The 18,859-nt window shown below is 45.8% G+C and overlaps 1 long non-coding RNA gene across 1 annotated transcript in view; it reads left to right on the top strand.

The window, feature by feature from the left end:
- LOC144310680 (uncharacterized) overlaps positions 1-18,859 on the top strand; it is a 30,107-nt gene that overhangs the window by 6,970 nt on the left and 4,278 nt on the right. The window contains exon 3 of the long non-coding RNA XR_013376340.1: positions 6,397-6,671. This is a non-coding gene — a long non-coding RNA (uncharacterized LOC144310680). The remainder of the gene's footprint in view (positions 1-6,396; positions 6,672-18,859) is intronic.

The following is an 18,859-nucleotide window of genomic DNA, read 5'->3' on the forward strand; positions in this document are numbered from 1 at the left end:
CTTACGGGGCACGCTAATGTGGTGTCAAGACAACCGTCCTCCCCACAAGACAGCCTGGCCCAATCCCAACCAGCTCCATGAGAAGGTTCATCATAACATTCAGGGAAACTCTAGGCCTCTGTAATCTTCACAAACTCTCTGAATTTCCATTCTTGGAGCAACACAAAATAAGTGATTTTCATCTTCCACTCAGTGGCTCCTGAGGTATTGATTTGAAGGCAGCTCTCCCGTCCACGAGCTCCCCTTCTCAACCTTTCCTTCCTTCCTCTTTCTTTGCCTTTCTCTAGTGAAACCTCCCTATGTCCTCATCCTTCCTCCTCTGCCAATCTCACCCTCTGCGTTGTGGTGTTGTTTCCACTGGCGGCCCCATTCAACACACCATGTTGTGGAATGAGGCCCTCTCGGGAGATCCCAGCTGAGGATCCTCCGGAAGCTGTGAAGGAGGGTTTGCTTCTATTGTTCCATCCCTGTCCTCTGCCTGGGAGGGTAGGTATAACCCAAAGTGTCCCCTGCCTGTCTACTAATTCCCTCTTTTCTTGGAACAGATGGTGTCTGAGCAATATTTCTAATACCTACAATTTACTGAGAGCCTGTTATGGGCCAGCTGCTCAACAGGCTGTGTTATCTTTAACCTCACATCATCTAAATGAGGTAGGCTCTGTTATTCTTGCTTTACAAATAAGAAACTCACTCAAGAGGACACTTGCCCAAGAATATACAGATAGTAAATGGCAGAGCTGGAATTCACATCCATTTCTTTCTGGTTCTGAGATTGTGCTTCTTTGTGACACCATACTGCCACAAACTGTGTTTTTGTTCCCAATCCGAACGTTTCAATCTCCACCACACCTTTGTACGAGTTCACTTCTCTCCACGTTCAAACTACATTGCAACTTCTTTTCCTTCTACAGCTGCTGAATTAGAGCATCAAAATCATCTCTCACCTGAATCCAAATAATGATAGAACTTCGATTTTATAGGACAACTTGCAATTTTGCTCCCTGACAGCATGGTTGAAATCATGCTTTCAGGGAAGTGGATAAAGGATTATGTACACCGTGCAGATGAATAAAGTCCAGCTCAGTGCAGGTTAGCAGCTTGTCCAGCTTAAGAGAATGTCAGAACTTTTCAGACTTACCAGCAGCAGAAGCTTTCCTTAGCCTTGTGTTCCATGGGCATGAGCACCCCAGCCCTCTCCTGGGCTGTGGTTTGCCCTCCGCTCTTCCCTGCCTCTGCAGCTATTTCTCTCTAGACCCATCAGCCCAAGGAGCTGGCTGTGTGGAGGGTCTTGCCCTCCTACCCTCAGCAGCTAGCTGAGTCACCAGATGGAAGTAGAGGCGAGGAGGAGTGGGAGAGAAGAAAAGTTCGGAAGTCTGGGGAGAATGAGAAGGGGGGAGAGGAGACTTCATTGTTCTCCAACGTCTGGGTCTGAGACAAAGGGTGGGGAAGTCCGCATTATTCCTCTAGCCTGTGTGGAATGCAAGAGATTGGACTCATTTCTTTGGATTCATGTGGGAAGTCCTGGCTCTGTCAGCTAAACGTCAGCTGTAACCTTTCAAACCATGGCTGATGGGAAAACGGAGACTGCCCTCCCAAACTTCTCCAAGAACTCGGAGAGGCCGCAATTGGAAAGCAATGGGGAGCCAACAGAACTGATCTGCCCAGCACCAAGCACCTCCCTTCCCTGCCCACCCAACTGGTTTCTCTTATACCCGTTCACCATCTACTTATCCAGCCAGCCAGGCATCATTAGTTCATTTCAAATGCTTATGGGGGGGGGGGGCTGACACGTGTCAAGCCTGTCCTAGGCTATGGGGCTAAAGGACAAATAACACTGAACCCCAGACTCTGAGCAGCACACAGGCCACACAGTAACAACCGTCTAGTCGGGTTCAGTGCATATTTGTTGAACAGATAACATAGAAACATGAATAATTATAATAAAGGGTCATAAAGTACAGTTCCTGCCCTCCCCACTGACATGGGTTATTCCCCTCGTTACAGAATACATCCGTAGAAAAACCTCACTCGCTCTTAATTGTGCCTGTTTTTTATCATTTTTCCCAGTGAGGAGTATGAAGAGCTTTGAGGGTGAGGGGAGGGGGAAAAACACAACCCAAAGGTAACAGGTCTGGAAAAGACAACTGAAATAAATAACATTTGGGCTGGAAAAGACAGCCTACAAAGTCAACCCTTGAGGGAAAAAAAACTAACAACCCAAATGGATGACGTCAACGTATGTTAAAGCCGGAAACAACTTTCCAAGAAAGCTAGTCCAGTAGTTCTACTCTGTTTGGAGTCATGGGATCCTTTTCTGAGGGGAGTGACATGGATTCTCTCCTCAAGTAAATGCAGCTGTGCACAGACAGTAACCTCTACACGAAACTCTTGAACCTTGTTGAGATTTCCAGCAGAGGGACCTGGGATTCCCTGGAGTTGATTTACTCAAAGTCCCTCCCACCCCCAATTTAAAATATCTGATGGAGTTAGATGCCTTCACCTCATTGAGCAGGGACTACAATGACTTCTTCTTCTTTTTTTTTTTTTAAAGATTTATGTATCTATTCATGAGAGACACACAGAAAGATGCAGCGACATAGGCAGAGGGAGAAGCAGGCTCCCTGTGGGGAGCCCAATGTGGGGACCCGATCCCAGGACCCCAGGATCATGACCTGAGCCAAAAGCCTCTACACTCAACCCAGACTACAGTGACTTCTTTGAGGTCACACAGTCAGTAAAAAAAAAAAATCTATTTAGTCATAAGAAGGAACTCAGACTTGGGTTCAAATCCTGATCTTAATATTTGCCAGCTATAGATTTTCAGTAAACCACTTACCTTTACTAGGCCTCTTGCTTTCTCATCTGTAAAATGGAGGTAATGGTAACCAACTTCATAAGGTTACTGTGTGTAAGCAAGGCAGGAGGTTTAGGAGTCCTTCTATGTGAAAAACTTTGAGCAGAGGTCAGCAAACTTTTGGTAAAACACAAAGATATTTTAAGCTTTGTTGGCTAAGGAGCAAAATTCATGACTATTCTGGGTGTCCTTATAGAATTTGTTTAAAAATGTAAAATACATTCTTAGCTTATAGACCGTATACAAAATAGGTGGTCATACAAAAACAGGATATGTAGTTTGCTGACCATTAGTTTAGAGCAGCACATAACCCACCACAAGCTTTTCATAGGTGCTAGTTTCTGCCTTCCCAAACCAGGACTTTTTCAAACACCAGGGTCACCTCCATGTGGCATAAGTCCCAACAGGAAACAAGGTGCTGGCCACCCAACTCAGCCAACCTGTTTGTTACAAATAAGTCGACGTTGCCAAGGTGTACGGAGCCTCCCTGCTCCTCCCTGTTGCAGAGGCCTTCCCGTCCACGTCTGGCTTGAGTGGGTGAAGTGGCACAAGCTCTAATTATTTTCAGGGAAGACTCAAGTCCGATGCCAGCACCATAGGGCAGAGAGCTCTGGGAGGGGCTAGAATGGGGACTGCAGGCCTTGGTTTCTGGGTAGGGGCAGAGGCACAGGAAGAAGACAGGCAGGGCCTACCCCAGAGCTACCCCTGTTCTGGGCTCTGGGCACCCTGCCATCTTCCAGCTCTGGGGGCTTGGGAAAGCCCTGTCTCTTGGATCTATAGTAGGCCAGTTATCCCAGCTCAGGCACCTTCTGCCCATATACCTACTCTACTTGAGAGCATCCCTGTGAGGGAAACATCAGACACAAATGCAACCACATTTGTGAGTTAGAGGGGACCCCATCATCTATTCACCACAGCTTTATTTTACCATTGGGCAAACAAAGGCCCAGGTTGGGGAAGTGACTTGCTGGAGATCAGATAGTAAGCAGAGCTACATGGAGTTTAGAAACCTGGACTCCTGCCTTCAGGGTCAGTGCTTTTGTCCTGCCTGCATTGGTGCAGGTTTCTATATTTGGCATATAATGGAAACTAGAAGAGGAATTGTTCAGCCTTTTTTTTTTTTTTTTTTTTGTGACGCTCATTGAGGTGCGGCTGGATTCAACCTAGAAACAGCTCTTTGCAGAGTGCATTCACTTGTTCAGCTCACTCAGAGTGCCTTCTACGGTCAGGCTCTGTGCTGGGTGCGAAAGATGAAAAAAGCTCCAATTTTTGCTTTTGGGGACCTTAACTTGCAATTTGGTGTGATTATTGTTACTCATTAGTAAATGCAAGGTCAGGGATGCAGGTAGCCAGCCATCAGAGTCTTTATGGCAGCCCATTCCTCTGGGGGTAAGGGTATCCCCTCCAGAATCCTGATGCCTTGGGGTACCTCTCCTTGGCATCTCCCTCTCTATATTCAAACCTTGTTCCCAATCAGAGGTCCCCTTGGGAATGAGGAAAGTCACATATACTGAGAGCATCATTTGGCTAAGCATTTTTACCTACCTCTAACTCATTCAATCTACACGGCAAACCCAGAAGATAGAAACTGCTGCAACTGATGGAGAGCTGAGGCCCAGAGAGGGGAAGGGGCTTACCCAGACTCACATGGCAAGTGCATTTTAGAACCTGCATTCCAACTGTTGGCCTACTCTACAATCCGCATGCCTTCCACTGGAAAATGGGACTAATGCTAGACACAGCAACAGGGTTATTGTGTGGTGTGGGGAAGATGACCCTTGCAGACATGTCAGCCCAGTACCCGGTACATTTTAAGTGCTTAATATATGCTACTTCCCCCTCCCCATCTTCCCCTTTACCCCTGCTCCATCCCAGAGAAATTCATGACTTGACTAGTCCTGAATAGAAAAATAATAATCAACATTTATGGAGCACTCCGTGTTTTAGGCTTATGGAGAATCTAATTTAATCCCTACAAATATACTATGAAATAGGCACTGTTATTAGCTCCATTTTACAGATGTTGAAGCCAAGGCAGCAACTTGCTCAAGACCCCACAGCTAGTAAGTGATGGGTACAGGATACAAAATCTGGTCTATTTGAGGCTGAAGCCCATGCTCTTAAATAGTGAAGACTCCCTTGGTCCCTGAATTGGCACTCTTATGCCAAATGCATGCCTGGCAGGCTGCCTGATGGAGCAGGACTGGGCAGGCTGCTTAATGAGATGACTGACCTGGGGGAGGAATGAGGTCACATTCCAGGAGGCTGAGGCAAGGCAGTCCATGCATCACTTCAAAAGACTCGTTCTCTTGGAAAAAAACTAGCAGGGTTGGATACCTGTGCCAAATAAGAAAACTGGGTGCATAAAAGGATATCAGGACCAAGCAAAGGACTCAAACTTCCAGAGCCATAAGCCTAAAGGGGACCAGTCACTTGGCCTCCCATGAGCTTGGGCCCCCAAGCAGAAGCCATTGGCATCACTCTCCAAAGATTCATTCCTATCCTGTCTCCTTCCCATTTCCACTCCCAAACTCCAGAGAATCAATTGACATTTTTTTTCAGGCTTTCACCCCTCTGTGTATGTGCCTTAAGCACTTACCACATTATTAAATAATTCACTTATTTTAGGAATGTTTTCGAGCACCTACTTTGTTCCAGGCACTGTGCTAGATGTAGCATGTAAGGTGTGTCTGTTACCCCCATGGACCCTACCATTCATGAGGAAGCCAGGCATTAAACTAAAAGTGAGTATTATGGGTCAGGTAGAGGGTGCTACAGAAGCTAACTTCCTGCTTCTCTTCCTTTCTTCCACTGTCCTTCTTGTCCTCCCTTTTCCCCTTCCACCCATAAATATTTATGAAGTGCGTGCTAGATGCCAGGCCTGGTCTTGGTGCCGTGGATAAAGCAATGAGTATGAAAGATATAATGCCCGCCCTCTTGGAGCTTACATTCCACTGCTAATTGGAAGATTTGACCCAGGAGAGGAAATGCTTATGAGTCATGCTGAAGAGTTTGAAATTTACCTGGGTGTTGAATAAAAATCCAGTATTGATGTGAGGCAAGAGAATGGTCGGAGCAGATTTGTGTTTCAGAGAAACACACTGGGCTAAGCCAGTGATGCTGTCACCCTGGGCAGTATGACAAAGCAGTACCTCTTCTTCTTCTTTTTTATTTTAGGATTTTATTTTTATTTATTTTAGGATTTTATTTATTTGTCAGAGAAGGAGAGAGAGAACACAAGCAGGGGAAGCAGAGGGCAGAGGAAAAAGCAGACTGCCCACTAAGCAGGCACCCCGATGCAGGACTTAATCCCAGGACCCCGGGATCATGACCTGAGCTTAAGGCAGATGCTTAACCGACTGAGCCACTCAGGGGGCCCTCCTCAAACTGATTTTTTAAATCTCCATTTCGTGGGTGTGAAGGGAGACAAAGTGTCTACTATTAGAAGTTGCATGCCTTCTTTATGTTTTTTATGTGTACTGAAGACAGCATTTCAAATTATTTGGAATTCTCTTCTACATCACAATTTCTGTCTCTTACAGCTCGGTAGCAAACTGAGCTGTGATAAGTCCAGCCTGTCTGCTAGAGAGAGACCATATGGAAAGGTCCTGAGACTACCCAGTAAGGGAGGGGCATCCAGCTGAGCCCAGCCTCTAGCTGTTCCTAGGGTGCCAATCACTCAAGTGAAGCCATCTTAGGACCCTCAGACCAGCCTGGCTACTAGCTGATACCAATGAGTGACCCCACTCAAAGCCACATGAAGCTGAAGTATCTCCTAGCTGCGCCCTGCCTGAATTCAGAATCCATAAATTATGAGGTATAATAAAATGATTATATTTTCAAATCACTAAGTTTGGGGTCATTTTCCATATAGCAACAGATAAACAGAATATCCTCATTTGTTGACATTCAAAAAATATAAAAGGAGGTAAGCCCTGGCACCATCTGAAAGCCTTTTAATGTGATCCTGCCAAGGTCATGGTGACTGAACTCCAATATTCATACCACCCCAGTTGAAGGGTCTAGAGAAACCATGATAACACCATCCTTTTCAGATAGATGTGGGGAGGCCCCTGAGTCATGAGGAGAGCCTCCTGGAGACATCAGTCAAGAATCTTTCAGGGGCATCTAGCCTTTTTTTGCTCCCTCACTGGATGGCAAAGAAGACACATGTGTCATAGTTGCCATTGGTAGCCACCATATGAACACAAGGAGAGCCAGACTTAGGATGAGGCCAGTACCACAGAGGACACAGGGGAGAGATGATAAGAACAAGAACTGAGGGCCAAAACGGCATCATCAAATCTCTGAATCAACCAACTCGAAGTCCCCTCTACTGTTGGATATCTCCTATGTGAACTAATGTGTCTGCTTCTAGCTTAAGCCAGTTTGTGCAGGGTCTGTTGCTTGCTGCCCAAGGCAATGTAATTAACGCTATAGTTCCTTTCTCTGAAATTTGCACATTTGGTCAGGAGGTTTAATTTCTTCAGTACCAGCTCATCCTGAGCTCAACCTATACTCACTTGCTGTATTTAAAGCCCCAGAATGGAGAATGGGAAGGAAACAAATTTGATCCAGCTGTCACTTAAACCATAAATTTGACTTACAACATAAAATCTACAAAAGTTATGCCTCCTAAGAGTAAAACAATGCTGCACATAAATATTAATAACAGTAATCATAAGAAGTATAACAAATATCATTGAGGAGTTACGATATGCCAAGCATTCCTTTAAATGCTGTATAGATTACTTCATTGAATTCCCACAACAATTCCATGTGGTTAGAGATATTTTCATCTCCATTTTACAGAGGAGGAGCTGAAGAAGGGAAATATTAGGTCACTTGTCCTAGGTCACATAGCAGCAGGGGGTTGAATTGGAATTTAAACTGAGAAAGTCTGACTCCAGAGCTCTACCTCTCAATGACTATTCTAAACCAAGAAAGAAACAAGAGCACTGAAAGAAAAAAAGATTAAATGTTTCATAGATTTGTAAGCAAGGCAGGAGGATTCATGGGTGGGAGGGATTGGGGATAAGTAGATTAATAATGATACCAAGTGAGAATGAGGCACAAATGGGTCCCCAACATCTTACATGACCCTGACCACTGTCTACTGATGTTTCATAAATAGCTATATTCCATATTTACATATATATGTATACATATGCATATACACATATTATACAGTTCTAATTAATACTTTTTTCTGTGTGACCTTGATCTTGCAAACCTTAGTTTTGTTGAGCATATTAGTGTATCTTGGTGGAAGTGTGACCCTATATAACAGGGGTCAAAACCAAGCCCCAAAGCGGTGGCTCCCCCTTGAGCAGCCCCAGTTTGGCCCCTGGGCTTTGCTGCCTCTGGGCTGTGACTAAACTCACTCTGCTAACAATTTCAGGGTTTTTTGGAGCAAGAGAAAAAGGGACTGGGAATCTAAAAATGGGGCTCTGCATTGATTTGACACGAGACTTTGGTCCATCCAATGTCTATTTAGAGGAAAAGAGCTTCTGATGACCTGATTTTGTGCCAGAGCCTAAGCATTACTGTGCCAAACACAGTAGCTACCATTCAGGCTCTTTCTTCAGAGAAATGAACTTTTCAATATTATGGCAAGGCATCCACACAAGAGAACAAGTTGTCAGGCCCAATCCTTCAAGAAATGGATCTCTATTCAAATATTCCTGTCCCAGAACTATAGAAGAAATATTCCTTCTCTGTGATTGTCTGTTCTGAGGACCAGGCTGTTGGCAACCTCTGAACAAAGACCATTCCTGCATCTTTTAGGCTCCTGAGCATCTCATTCATCTTCAGGTCCCCAACATTGGGGACCAATGTTTCTTATTGGAGACAGATACCCGTGAATGGGAAATAAGTGCCCTTCTCCTAGGCAAATCTGGTTTCATTCAAGGCTGCTGATGAAAATTACGTAGAGTGTGATGGGTATTTCCAGAGGATATCCAGGTCTGCCATACTTTATACTTAGAGGGTATCCACTTCTGCAAAACAAATTGCCGAGATGGAAACCCCTCCCATGTCAAAAGAACTTTCCTCCAACTGATGTCTGTCTATATTTGCCTCATGACACGCCGTTCCACAGTGCTCACCTCCATGCTCTCTTTTGTGCCTCCATGTATTTACTCGTGCAAGACATTGACCTGTTCCATACAGAAAGACTATAATGCACTGTGTCCTGGGCACACTACTTACTGTGAACACAGAGGTGAGCAAGACAGAAACAGTCTCTGCTATCATGGAGCTTAGCAAGGAAGACAAGCTCTTAGAGTCAGAGAATGGTGAATATGTAATTTGTAATAGACAATTGCAGAAGGATATGGGGATTTTCAGCAAGGAGGTGAGATGGGCAGTCTAAATAGGTTGAGGGTCGGGGAATGCCTTCTTAAGCAAGTGAAATCTAATGCAAAACCTGGAAGACAAGCTGTACTTGGTCAGGGGAAGAAGGAGAATGACTCTGTTCCAGGCTATGGCAGATGTCATCTATGGCATTCAATCCCTACTCCAGCCTCCTGGCGTGTGGAGACTGGGAGGCTAAAAAAAAAAAAAAAAAATTCACATTTCCCAGGTTCCTTTGTGGCACACATTCTGAATATGAATTAGTCCAATCAGTCAGATGTTCTTATGCAGGGTTTGGAAGATGGAGTGACAAGGTGGCCTCCTCACCTGCTGGCGTCTGTGGCTGTGCTGGCAAGTTCACAGGAGGTTGGCTTTCCTGAGACACCACTTGATTGCAGTGGCCTTCTGGTCATTTTAGCTTCTAGACTGTGGCTTTTGGTGATTTGGGTGGTTTCCTGATCCTGGCAGAGAACAGCTGCAGAGGCAACTTCCCCAATTGGCTGTCAGTTCCCTGAAGCAGAGGAGACAGAAGTTCTTCTGCAGGCCAGAGCTGCCCATGGCTCTTGAGGTTGTACTTAGTCTTGTTTTCCAGTCTTGCCATTGCGTTTATAACCACTGACTGTCATATCAGCTAAGACTCATATTAAATGCAGATTACAAAAAAAAAAAATCTCAGGCAACTTTTAGAGTTAGGAATTACACACGCACATGCACATGCACACACACACATACACACACACAGAGAGAAGTCTAGAGTTGCTAAATCAGTGGCTCAAAAATGTCAGGAGCAATGACTCCATAATTTTGAAAGGTTGCAAGATGGCTACTGTTGCTCCAGCCACTACATCTACATTCCACAGGAGAAGTAGAAGAAAGAAAACAAAGAGGAGGTAGCAATACCCACTTTAGGAATGTGAACCTTCCCCAGAAATCACCATTCATCTTTTGCCTACATCTCATCGGCTACAACTGTTATGTGGCCTGAACAAACTGTTATGTGGATCTGAACAAAGGGTTAGGAAATGTATGTATATTTCTTAGTTGTGTGCTTTGCTGCATTAAACAAAACTGCAGTTCTGGGAGGGGAACATTGACTCCGGGGTGGCCACCAGCACAGTTTACCCTGTCTTGCTGTTCCCCCCAGCCTGGGATGCCCTTCCCTCTGCTCCACCCATTGAAATCTCATTCATCTTGTAAGAGTCCAATGAAATGTCACCTTTCCCAAGTTTTTTTCCAAATATCTTAGAAGAAATTTCCTTTTAATTTTTCAGTTTAGTAAGCAATATCCTACATGCCTAGTAAACTCCAGGTCCTACTGGGAACTGCGGATAGAGATGAGTGAGACATAATTGCTGTCCTAATGAACCTTAGTTTATTTTGGAGTCTAAAAAAGCAGATTTGGGTTATCGCTTAAGGAGCGCAAAGCTTCCGTTTGGGATGAGGAACAAGTTTTGGAAACAGCATGGGGATGGTTGCACAGCAGCGTGGACGTAATTAAAGCCATAGAACCGCACACTGCAAAATGGTTAAAACAGCAAATTTTACATTATACATGTATTGGGACACACACACCCCAGACTCAGACACCAAAAATCTCAATGCAGTGCAGTAAATGCAAAGACAGACAGAGGGACAGGATAGTGGGGGCACACAGAGTCATGCTCTTCCCCGGCATCCAGTCCTGGCTCTGCCTCCATGTCCATTGGGCATACTGGGGAACAGAGGCTGAGCCACAGATAGGACCAAGAAGTTTATGGAGGAGTAGCATTGGGAGGGAAGTGAGCAGACTGAGCAGAGGAAACTGCTAGAACCAGGAAGCCCTCGGGGACGCACGGGTGGCTTAATGGTTGAAAGTCCACCTCTGGCTCAGGGCATGATCATAGGGTCCTGGGATTGAGTCCCGCATTGGACTCCCACAGGGAGTCTGCTTCTCCCTCTGCCTGTGTCTCTGCCTCTCTCTCTCTCTGTGTCTCTCATGATTAATTTAAAAAAAAAATCTTTAAAGAACTAGGAAGCCTTCCAATAAAATGTATGCTTGCCAGAGGAGAGTGCTGGAGGGGGAGCCCCTTAGAGGAATCCCACTTTGAGTGGAGAGGCCGAGACCCAGGTACCGTCGCCTTGCTCAGGCATAGGCTGGGGCTACACTGGGAACAGATGAGGGTACCAAGGAAAATGAACTACTGGAGGCTGTCTGCTTATCAGCATTTCTTTTATTTTTCTTTCTTTCTTTGTATTCTTTTTTTTTGGAGAGTGCATGTGAGTGGGGTAAGGGCAGAGGAAGAGGATCTCAAGCAGACTCCCTGCTGAGCTCTGAGCTGGTTGTCACCACCCTGACATCATGACCTGAGCCAAAATCAAGAAGTCCTACACTTTACTTACTGACCCACCCCAGCCCTCCTCATCACATCCTTTCAAGGGGCATAAATACAGCCCATCTCTAGGTCCACCACAGGCACCATTCGCTGTGTGATCTTGCGGTATTTATAACTTCTGTGCCTCCATTTTTCCATCTGCAAAATCAGTTTTATAATAATAATAGGAACCTCATCCACTCATTGGGACGATTATATGAGCTGTTGAATGCATAGTGCTTAGACAAGGGCCCAGTTTCTAGTAGGTCTCATTAAGTGTTGACTATTATTATCAGTATTGTCACACTAAAGTAGAATGCATACTGTGAAACAAATACAAAAACAACAGTTACAAAGGATATGCTACAATAAACAGAAGTAGAAGTTCTGGTATCTCCTGGAGCCAAATTGATTGTCTTCTGCATTGCCTTTTTGAACTCACAATTTGAGCCACAGATGATAGTGACTGTGGCTAAGGTGGTGGCAGTGGATCTACTAAGTGTGAACAGATTCAAAATGCACTTAGAAATGTTAGGATTTGCAATGGAGTGGTCGTGGGGGGTGGGGAGGAGCCAAGGCCCACCCTTATGTGCAGGAGCTGGCTTGAGCAGATTTGTGGATAGTGTTGTCACCAAGGTGAGAAAGCCTGGATGGTGGGGGCCAGAGGGGCCCATCAGGGCTGTCGTTGGAACACACAGGTATCTGTGAGGCAACAGAGAAGCCAAGGAGGCAGCTGGGGATGAGAGCTCAGACGTGAGATTTGAGCTGGGAACATAATTTGGGGAGTCACTCTCTGGAGGATGGTATTTCCATCCATGGGAATGGACAAGACTCCTCAGAGGGAGAAGAAAACCAGTCTCCTCCTTCTCCCTTACCTCTCAAACTCAATCACATGCAGTTCTATCTCAGTCCTCCATTTCACAGCACCTGCCTGGTCATCAACTCTCATCTGGATGACTACACCAGCCTTCTTGGTTGTTTTTTTGGCGCCCTTATTTTGCCTTCTCTCTCCTACATCACTCTCCTGTTCTATTAATCCAACCTCCAAAATGCCTCCTACTTGTTTTTCCAAAACTTGAATTGGATTGTGTCAATTCAGTGTCTCCATTACACATAAGATAAGTCCCAGATCTTCTGGTTGTTTGTGTCTGGTCTCCAGTTTATCCTCTGGTTCATTCTTTTATGATCCCTCATGTGAATGTGACGGTTCAATTCCACTGGAGTATTTGTAGGTTCCCCAGTGCTCCTTACAATCTCACGCCTTGAAACCTCAATGGCTTTTCCTCACATTCAGAACAAAATCCAGATTCCTAATCATAGCCTGCAAGGCTCTGTCTGAAGTGGTGCTGGATATCTTTCCACTTAACTCCCTTCCTCTCTTCCCCTCCTTTTCTGCTCCAGCCTCTCTGACCTCCAGGCTGTTCCTTGAAGTTGTCAAGGAAAATCTAGCCTCAGGGCTTTTGCACTTGCTGTTTCCTCCCTCAAGTGCTATTCCTCCGGGTGGTCACACATGTGTTGGACATGGTGCCAAGCTGAACCCAAGACTTAGAATTTCCTAGAGCTAGACTCTGAGACTCTAGGAGCAAGCTATTCTTCACTATTATTCCCTTACCTCCTTCACAACAGACACAACAGCTCTCACTTCACAGAGTGTAGCTTTCCGGTTGGGTTTTCTCTCTGCCTATTGCTCCAAACCCTGATGCCAGACTAGTTTTTGATTACGCATTGCTATCTGGACAGATATCCCTATATTTCTTATCATCTTTTCTTGTACGGTATAGCTTTCTATTTTCCAGGAGGTTTCCTCTCTCGTGTTACTTGGGCAAGAAGCAGCATAGCCTGGCCACATGGTGTAAGGATGTGGGAGATTCAAGAGAAAGGAAATGACACTGGAGGTATTCTATTCAGATGATCGATGGATGCATGGACGGCTAGACCCATGGGTGGATGGATGCATGGATGGATATTAGCTAACTTGGCTCATATCATCAGGCCATTATATAGACTGTCCAAGGACTCCAAGTCTGACCTTGTGAACATCCAGTTCCCCAACCTCCTAACTTTCCCAAATGTCATTCACCCTAGAAAGCTTTCTCAGAGGGTAGGTATGTGCCTCAGGAACCCTGAGCAGTTCAGATGTGAGGGTACACTTTCCACGGTGCAGACACAGAGCAGTAATTTGTCCTATGGGTTCCCCAGTGCCCAGTGGTCTGCAGAGCTAGTTAATTAAAAGCCATCTTGCAATTATAGAAAATGACAAACCAGCAGCTTGATCAGATATTCTCTGTGGAATTCTATTTCGTTCCCTACATTTTTGCCCAAAACGTCGGTTTTTGTACTCAAGCCCATTCTCTCTCCCCTGAAATCCTGATGCCTGAATCCAAAGGCTCAATCAGCACTTGGATGTCTACCATACATTTCAAAGTTAATGTGTCCAAAATGAACTCCTGATTTTCAACCCCATCCAAGCTCCTTTCCTATTCTTCTCCATCTAGCAACACATTATTTCAAATCTCCAAATCATCTGTGACTATTTTTCTTATACCTCTCATCCATGCCACCAGTAAATCTCATCATCTGTATCTCTGCATCTCCAGAACCACCTGAGGTTCTCATCATCTTCAAAGTGACTACCTTTTCCCAAATACCATCATCTTTGCCTGGACTGCTTCAAAAGCTTCTAACTGATCTCTCTGCTCCCACTCCTGTCCACATATATTAATTAGTATGTGTGTGTATATGTGTGTGCGTGTATATATATACACACACACACATATATATGAAATTGTATATCTATGTGTGTATACACACACGCACACACACACACACATATGTTTGGTTACTCCGACTGAGACCCAAATAAACAGTGGCTTAAACAAGACAGGAGTTTCTCACTCATGTAGCAATCTAGGTGGAAGCAGTCCAGGACTGTGTGGCAGCCCCACAGCGTCAGGCTCTTTGTTTTTGTGGCCTCACCTTCTGTAGGGTATTTCCTTTGCTCATGTAACCCAACATTGCTCACTACCCCGTCACTACCCTGTACCCTCACTACTGCTCAGTTGGGAGGAAGAAATGGAGAAGAGCAAGGCACACTCACCCCTTTTCTAACTGCAAGGACCACAAATTATGCCCACTTCCGTTTATACACATTGTTCAGAATATAGTCAAATAGCCACGCCAGCTACCTGGGCAGTAGAGACCAGAGACTGTTTTTGCTCAGCTAAAAATCAGGCTCTGTTGCTACAGAAAGAAGCTTGATGGATCTTGGCATGTCTGTCATACACATACCCTTATGGTCTGCTTTCCCTACGGCAGCCAAAGTGAACACCATAAAGCAGCCATCAGGGCACGTCACTCAGTAAATGACATGATGCTACTCAATAAATATTTGTAGTGCCTCACTTATTAAATCCCAATAAGGCCTTGGATCATAATTGGTACTAGCTAGAAGGAATCTCAGATAAATTTCAGGACAATGGTTTTCAGAATTATTTTAGGCAAAACAAGGAAATTATATAATATATATATATATATATACATAGTCTCCTAAGAAAGCTTGTATGTAAAATGGATAAATGTCAGCTGCCCTGATTGTAATCAGGGGCAGCCAGGGATCCCTTCACTTTCTCTTTCGTATCTCAGCCCAAACCAGGGCCAGATCCAGACTGACATCCCCAAAGCTCTGTGGACCACAGTTCGAAAGCTGATTCTAGCAGAGCGCCTTCATTCCCCAGGTGGGAAAACTGAGGCCCAGAGAACAGCAGGACTGCCTCTTACTGAGTGTCTTCTTCCTGTGTAGCCCTGGGGTAAGGGTCTCACACACCAGAGCCGACTTTCCCAAGGCCTCACTGCGAGTGAGTGACAGCCGAGGCTGGCCCCAGGGCTGCTGGTTTCCAGAGTGATGAGATCCGGCCTGCAGAGGAAAGCCTGCCTCAGGACTGGCTGCTGCTGTCCCTGTGGCGAGGGGCACTTGTGCCGGCCAGAGAACATTCCAGAAGATTGATTCCTGGAGTAACCGAATGCCCTCACTTAAAACACCGCGTACTGTGCCCATGTTTCAGTACCTCCAAATTGGCAATGAGGTTTTCTTTCTTTCCGTGGGGAGAGGTAGATAGATAGAAAGGAGCACTGAGGAGCCCTTCATTTGAACTAAACTAGCTCCGACAAGTCTTTTATCGACTTGGGTGATAATATCTACTCTGGACAGCTGCTGCAAAGATCAGGAGGAGATGAGGTCTGCAGACAGCAGTGGAGACAAGCAAGGAGCTGTTTCTGCAGTGTGGACAACACGCTATGCCGCACTTCTGTCCCCCGAGGGGCTCACCAGCTGGGCCGGAGACGGGTGAGAAAGGGAGCCAAGAATCCCAGGTGTATGGTGTGTGTGCTGCGGGGGGTTCAGAGCTAAGGCAGCCAGAGAGGTGACAGGGACAGGCCCACCAGCGACAGAAGAGTGAGAACCTGGGGGTTCGAAGGAACCTCAGGAAAACCTGCACATGGTGTAGGACTGGACTTCTTAAGTGTGAACAGATGTTGGGATCACTTGGGGATCTTGCGAAGAAGTAAATTTTGTCTGGGAGGCTTGGAGCTGGGCCTGAGATTCCCTCTTTTTAAAAAGATGTCCAGGTGAGACTGAAGCTGCTGGTCCTGGCAACACTTTAACACAGGTATGGATGGTTAAAAGAGACCCCGTTAGTGCAAGAGTCAGACCAGCTCAAATCCCAGGCTCTCCTCCACCATCTACCACCCGTGGACCTCGGACAGGGCCTCCAGCTTTTTACCTTATACGTGGGCACAATATTACCAACTTTGTGCCCAGACCTCCCACATCCAGAATTCACTACTCCTCCCCAAGTGGGACAGGAGACTGGGCACTCCTGGTGTGGAACAGACCCCCTGAGAGGGGGGAAGTGATCCTCTCACCCTCTCTCTGCTCCTTCTCCACCTGCCCCCGATGCCACTCTTTTCCTCCTACTGCTCTTTTCTTCTCTTTCATCACCCTCGGTTGACTTTTCTGAGAAACAGAGATAATACTTGCCTCTTGGGTTTGTTGAGAGGATTTAGTGAGCTATCCCGTCTTCTTAGGAGCAATTAATTAGACCCTGCCTCCAGCCGCCCAACCGCCCTGCCCCTCTCCCAGCCTAGGGTTTGTCCTGTGCTATCACAGGATCCCAGAGTCACCCCCTAAAAGAGGGACCTTCTCATTCCTTCCTGTCTTAGAAGTGGGCAGCCTCATGGGATCCAAACAAACACCCGGAGAGGAGCCAATCCTCTGTAGGAGCAAGATACAGCCAGAGCCCGCTTCCTGCCTGAGAAGTGAGTGCTCATATGACTCAGATCCTTATCTCTGTGCCAGCCGGGTAGCACACTCACCTCTCCAGTGTCTGTCCATCTCTGTGATGGGTGTCATCACTTCCCCTTGGCAGGTGCAGAAGAGGCTGACAAGTGATGAGATTTAAACCCAGACCCTGGAGATCTTATCTGTTTTAGAGATGAACTTTTTGTCTCAGAGGATGCATTATGTCCTGTGATTTGGGGCTACTTACTGATGTGCTTACATGTTTTGCCCAAGACAGGAACAATGTAAAAGTCTGGAGACAAACCGGGGCTTCGGAGGACAGATTGTGCTTTGAATCTCAGTCCTGAACTGGGAACCTTGGTCTAAATGACCTCATCTACAAAAGAGAAAAACACAATCCCTACCTCCTAGGATTTCTGGGAGTATTAAATGTGTCCCTGTACGTATTCCACAGGCTAGCAGATAATAAGCACCTAAACAAATCTCAACCATTATTAATAATACAATTGACTCCACGGTCACTCTACTACTTCCTTGGTTTGTCATCTTGGATAAGTCACTTAGCCATTATGAACCTTGGCTTCCTCTCCTATAAAATGGGCATGATACCTACCTCTGTCTCCCTTTGTGAGGATTGAATTATCTAACCTGGGTGACAGGATCCAGCATGATGTTTGATGCAACGTAGCCGATCCGGGGAAACTTCCTTGCTGATGCCTGGTGCTTCCTTCCTGTGAAGGAAACAAGTGAATGTAGCCTCTAGACTCTGGGTCTCTCTCCCTTTTTTCATTCCATCTGCATCTGGGGAGATGGGTGATTTCTCTCCTGATAAATTTGGGAGAGTAGCAGGGAATGCTCAGTTCAGCTCCGCCGGTCGTGGGGGCAAGTCTGCCCACAGAGAGTACACACTCCGCTGTGACTCTCCTTCCCCACTCCCGACTGCCCCGATTGCCCCCTCACCTTGGTGGGCATCTGCCTACAGCCACGGTTCCCTGGCTGATTCATTTGGCACTCAAACCGAGCTACATCTTTCAACAGAGCATCTACTACTACTAAAGGTGATATTTCATCTTAAGACAAAAAGCAAATGTCCCCCAGCAGGTATCTTGCAGGCAGTTGGGTTCATTCATTCATTCATTCATTCATTCATTTATACATTCATCTGGTCCAACCACCTGCTCCACATATAAGGTACCTGAAAGCCAAGTTGATGAGAGAATTTTCCTGGATTCATACACCAAGTTGCTTAAATTTGAGAGTTCTTTTTTTTTTTTTTTTTCCATTTACCTCTGATAGTGGACTCAGTTTTCTGGATTTTGCCGTCACCCCAAATAGTTAAGTTTTCAAAAGATTGAGCATGTGAATGCCAGTTAAGAAACTGCCCAGAAGTCCCCCAATTCCTGGTTGTGGCCTTTCTCTGTGACTTCCCAGAGACTCCACCCTTGTCACGCCTGTGGAAGTCAGGCCAAGCTTTCTTGTCTTGGCTTTGCTGCTGCTGCCAGAGCTCAGTCTCTTTCCCCACAGCAAATGGGCTAGTGCGATTGTGGGTGTGTTACGATGTGTATCTAAATAATGACGGCCCAGAACTTTGGAAAAGCAAAAGGCTCGGTGAATTATTGTTATTAGCCCTTCTTCAGAAGTCCAAGGAAAGGGATGCTATCTCAATGGAGAAGTGTGGGCTGGGCCAGGAAGATGGTCAGAGATGGGGAGGCAAACCCTGAGGAAGAGTTCTTCAACAAGTGCCAACTCTGACCTTTCTCTACTGTGTAGCTTGTGAAGTGATGTAACATCTGCTGGGCACTGGACCCCCACAGCTATGCTTTGAAGCACATGAGCACGTGTTTTTATTCCTCAACTTTACAGAGCAAGATCCTGAAAATCAGAGATATTAATGACATCCCCAAATGCCATACCCAACAATTTACAGAGCAGAATTCAAACCTACATCTTCTGATTTTTAATCTTGGGCACTTTTCTCTAGGGCAGTGGGTTCCAAACATCAGA

This window comes from Canis aureus, chromosome 3 (assembly GCF_053574225.1).
Source record: "Canis aureus isolate CA01 chromosome 3, VMU_Caureus_v.1.0, whole genome shotgun sequence".
In the NCBI taxonomy this organism is placed as follows: Eukaryota; Metazoa; Chordata; class Mammalia; order Carnivora; family Canidae; genus Canis; species Canis aureus.